Raw genomic sequence first — 5,452 nt, forward strand, 5'->3', positions numbered from 1 at the left:
ACACCTATGACCGTGGCAATGAATTTGGATACTCTTTCCTTCTAATATAAATATGTTCTCCCTATTCAAAAGATGGCTTCTTATATGTTTGGCCTCTTCAACGTCCATCAACAACTCTTACCAACAGATTCTGCTTATCTGCATAGCAACAAACTCAATTTGCTTATACCTGTGAATCATGAATCTGCTTATGAGCAAGTATGTTTTGTTCATTTAAAATCTGACCCTTTATATCCACTAAGCCCCATATATGGAAGGAACAAGATTGGTAACTGTTCTTTAATAAAATGTTTAAATACTTAAACATGTTAATATTTTATTAGTAAACTTTAGAGTATATTCTACTCTAGGTGCAGATAATTATATCTATTATTGTTGCTTTTAAATAGACTAACTAGGACTTCAAAAGAAAACCTCAAGATACTTTAAGTCCTGTTTTTCAACTTGTTTTACAAAGAAAAATAGATTTCATTCACATAATCTAGTAGTCATATTTAATTATACATATCTACATTTCAAAGAACATATTTGCCTTGAGCCAGGGAAAACAGAATCTCAACACAGTTCATATTGAATGTGTGCATCCTAGAACACCACATAGAAGCTGACATATGCATTGGAATTATTCATACCACTTGTATACTTTAGGGGATGAACACCTTGAAGATAAACTCAGAATTTTATGAATAGTTAAGTCAAATCTTGATTTTCTTTTTGCAATAACTGAAAGCAGAGGGGTAAATAATTCAAAACAGCAAATAATCTAAAAATAACTTAAACTTAATTGTGAAATATGTTACACATCTAACCCATTCCAGATGCAGCTAATGACGTTTTACCCAAATTCATAGTGAAAGTGATTTAGATACTTATTAGTGTGGGGCAAGCTATGGAATCAGGTAAGAATGTCTGGAATAAGATACAAAGACAAAGTAGATTCAAAATTCAGATACAATTCCATTGCTTTTTAACTTCCCAGCAAGCCTATTATTTTAAAGAATCATACTTTTCACATCATTCTCAGAGGACAGGTCTGTTTTGTTTGTCTCAGATGTAAGCAACTCACATGTTAAAAGTCACAAAATGCAGTCAAACACTTGCATTTATTTTATCAGTCCATATTCACAATTGGGCTTTCCCAAGTGGCTCAGTGGTAAAGAACCACCTGCCAATTCAGGAGACACAGGTTCAGTCCCTGGGTTGGGAAGATATCCTGGAGGAGGGCATGGCAACCTACTCATACTTCTTGCTTGGAGAATCCCATGGACAGACAGAGAAGCCTGGCAGGTTGCAGTCCACAGGGTCACAGAGTCGGACACGATGGAAGCGAAATAGCACACCAGCATGAATGCATGGATACACAATTAGCCCACCAGTATACTCAACCAAATTTGACAATTTGGACTTGACCGAAAGGACCTATAGTTTCCCAACTTCGTGTTACATGACTTTCTTTGCCAGACACACTTCCTCTGCTCTTGTCACAGAATTCAAATCAGGAGGGTATGACAGAAATGGTTTTTGAGGTTTGAAGTCTGACAGAAATTACAAAAAAAAAAAAAAAACAAAAACAAACCCAGCAATAGCAACCAATAATAATTGAGCATGCCTTTCTCACTCCTCGGACGTCTTGGAGGCTGCTCTTGGTTGGGGGTGTCCCTCACCTAAGGCAGGATGATGGTGGCCACAAAGAAAATGAAAAAGTCACTGGAGTCAATCAACCCTAGGCTCCAACTGCTTATGAAAAGTGGAAAGTATGTGCTGGGGTACAAGCAGACTGAGAATGAGCAGACAAGGCAAAGCGAAACTGGTTATACTCGCCGACAACTGCCCAGCCTTGAGGAAATCTGATATAGAGTATTACGCCATGTTGGCCAACACTGGTGTCCATCACTACTGTAGCAATAATGTTGAACTGGGCACAGCATGTGGAAATATTACAGAGTATGCACACTGGCTATCATTGATCCAGGCGATTCTGATATCATTAGAAGCACTCCAGAACAGACTGGTGAAAAGTAAATCATGTACAATTTTCCTTAATAAAACTGACTGGAGATGGTTTTTCAAAAAAAATAATAATAATTGAGCCCTTCCTCTATGACAATAATCACAGCAAGAGTCCGACATGTGTCCTCCCGTGACACTTTGAATTGCGTTAAGGTTTGGAAACTGTCAGAAATATTTAAGGCCCTGCAGAGCAAAGACAAACTGAGCTTGTCTCAAAACACCAAAAAGTACACGACACTCTTATACTCTGGGAAATCAAAGACTCAGAGCAAGGCAGGAAGAGAAATAATGATGTTAACAAAAAGAGCTAAAGTAAATAAATAAGGTGCGATTTATAAGCTCTCACTGTCTTCCACACTTGCCTTGTTTTGTGATATCATGCCAGTACTAAAGCGTGTTTTACAAACCTTACAGTCAACATAAGCATTGAAATTAAGAGTAACATACTTCAGATGGATTAAGCTCAGTTTTGAGGCACAACAATTGACAATAAAGTCTTTGTTTCTTTATACTGGACATTGAAAAACACACAACAAAAGGATCTGTAACTGATAAGTGAAGACAGAAGACAGTCGCTAAATTTTGCTAGAGACCACTGCCACTTGTCCTACCTTTATTGTCATAGTGTTTTGCTTATTCTTTCACCATGAATGTCTTTCTACATTGTAGGTATACTGTGCATGTCTGTCTTAATCTCTCTACTAAACTCTAGCCAATTTAAGCTAAGAGATGGATTTATTTCTCCCTGAGAAAAAATAATGCCCAAGAAGTTAGCCCAGTGCCCTCCACATGATAGAATCTCAGTAACTACCTCTTGAACTGCACTTTGCCTGACTATCAGAGCGACATGAAACATGTAACAGTCGTTTAAGAAACGGGGTAGCCTAATGGTCTACAGCAAACTGCCTGCATTCAAATCCTGGCTCTGACACTTAAAGCTGTTTAATCTTGTATAAATATCCCTTTGCCTCATTTTCTTCATAAGGAGAATTGTAAAAATGCTACTGAGTATTAAAAATGTCAATATATATATAATACTTCAAACATGCCTGGCATACATGTAATTATTACTATTATATCATTCTTAATTTAGTTGTCCATGAAAATTATATTGGATTGAGGTTCCAAAGGAAGAGGAGACAATAAAAATGTTTCGTGCATCATGAAGGCTATTGTTTGCAAGAGATTACAAATTATAAATCTTCCTCTTTCTTCTGTTTAAGGTAAAATATGGGCAACCCACTATGGAAATGTCATCTCCCACTCTCTACACAGAGAGTTCCTAGTTCATCCCCCTCTAAAATACTCATTACTTAAGCACATTAAACAGACAGAACTTGTGGAAAAAGGACAAAGTATGTTTTGCTTCTCAAGATGACTTTGTTGGGTGTTTCTTCTGATTTCAACTTCAGTTTGGGCTCCAAGAGCCAGGAAAGTTTTGTGGTTGGTGTCTGATAAATGACAGAAAATAAATACAGTGGATAATCTATCTCACCAGGCAGCAGAGAACCAAGACAATTTAATAAGGCCTCAGCCTGGCTGATTAACAGTCTATAAATCACTATTTTGCTTCTTTTGCTGATGAGGAATAAGATGCTAGCATCACTTTGAGAAGCCAAAGAATAGCAGGTGTTCCACAAACAGGTCAATGTGACTTTCTTCATCAAGACTCTTCCCTCGTCTATCCTTGTCTCTCCTAAGCTCCCATTTTACTACACTTCTTAACATCTTTGAGGATCACCGAGGTGTCCAAAGGACCAAGTTCATCCTTCTTCTCTAACTCCTCCTTGACTAAAGGCCTTGCTCAGCTTAAACAGTTAATTTACTGTAAATATTCCTTAGTGGAGCTCTTAACATACTGCACTAAATCTTTAGCAGATCAAGCAGACCGAAAAAATAAGGATACAGAAAAAAGGAGAAACAATAAATAATTTTGGTTTTATAGCTATGCATTAAAATTTAGTCCCTAAAGAGACTGCACATTTTTATAAGGCCACAAAGAAGGACATCTCAACAAAATCCTCAAATAAATTGTTCATGTTTTTCAGATTAGCAGAGAGGAAAGTAGGTAACAGAGGCCAGGGTGATTAAATTTTGAAAGGGCCTGCCTATGTCAGGGTAGAGCAAAGTCCCCCAAAACAGTGCTTGGGAAGTGAGAATGAATGTACGATATAATCAATAGTTTATGGAGGAGGACAATGGCAAGATGGCAACATCATTTGATTATCTTCCCTATGAGTCTTGGGGACAAAGATTGTTTCAGTTGCAAAGTTCCTGTTATTTTCTCTAGCATCTATTCATCTTAGTTTTAATAAACACTGTATCAATATATTACTTTAAAAACTGGTAAAAGGTGCCACTTTAGGTAAGTTTACTCTAGTGGAACTCTTGGTCCACCAGCCCTTCCACTTCCAGCCATGAATCTGGGTCACTTCTAAAAATTCTGAGAGAAGAGGAAGAAGGCAAAACACATCTAAGAGCTGGGTTGGCAGACTCATGGAAATGAAATATTGCTGAGCAGAGCTATTTGGTAATTACAGGCCATTCAAATACTTCCTCTCAGCCCTGGAAAAGTGACAATGATTAAGTCGGGGTTTGCCCTCAATGTGGTAGAAAAGAAAAGAGAAAGCAAAAACAAAAACACAAGGAAATACAATCTAATCCAGAAATGGTTATAGAAATAGTACAGGACCAGGAAGGGAATGCCAGTTAGTGGGGAATAAGAGGTAGGGAAAGGGGTTATGAGGGATACAGAAAAGAGGCAACGTTTTAGCTGGTCCAGGGAGAGAAGGGTAATAAGACGGTCCTGATTGAGGGCGTTAAGTCATGCAAACAAGAAAGAACACAGTCCATGGACAGTTTGGGGAACTCTAAGGACCTCCAAAGTGAGTAACTCAGCAATCAGTGATAGTATGGCATATTTTTTATTAAAAGAATATATATATTCACATATATAATGTTTATCCTAATGCTTCTATAATACTCAGAGGAAACAACCTAAACCCTTTCTCTTAACACATCTCAGCAAAAGCAATCTGCTTCTAAGACTGTTTTTTTTCCAAACTCAATGGTAGAAACATCACATATATACCAAAACTCTTCAAGTTTATTTAGGAGAGGGAGCCTTTGTTTTCCTCTCCTGTTTATCGTAACATTCCTAGTTGTGTCCTTTTATCTCATGAAAGGAAACGTCTTGTGCTGATAAAAGTAATACATGTGCTGTGCTGTGGTTGGTTGCTTGGCCCTGCCCGACTTTCTGCGACCACATGGACTGCAGGCCACCAGCCTCCTCTGTCCGTGGGATTCTCCAGGCAAGAATACTAGATTGGGTTGCTATGTCCTCCTCCAGAGGATCTTCCCAACCCAGGGATCAATTCCAGGTCTCCCACACTGCAGGCAGATTCTTTACCATCTGAGCCACTAGGGAAGTGCAAAATAATTT

The 5,452-nt window shown here is 38.1% G+C and overlaps 1 pseudogene; it reads left to right on the forward strand.

Moving 5' to 3' along the window:
• The first annotated feature begins 1,677 nt into the window (after positions 1-1,677).
• LOC122425162 lies at positions 1,678-2,067 on the forward strand (annotated as a pseudogene).
• Positions 2,068-5,452: the final 3,385 nt, after the last annotated feature.

This window comes from Cervus canadensis, chromosome 22 (assembly GCF_019320065.1).
Source record: "Cervus canadensis isolate Bull #8, Minnesota chromosome 22, ASM1932006v1, whole genome shotgun sequence".
Classification (NCBI taxonomy): Eukaryota; Metazoa; Chordata; class Mammalia; order Artiodactyla; family Cervidae; genus Cervus; species Cervus canadensis.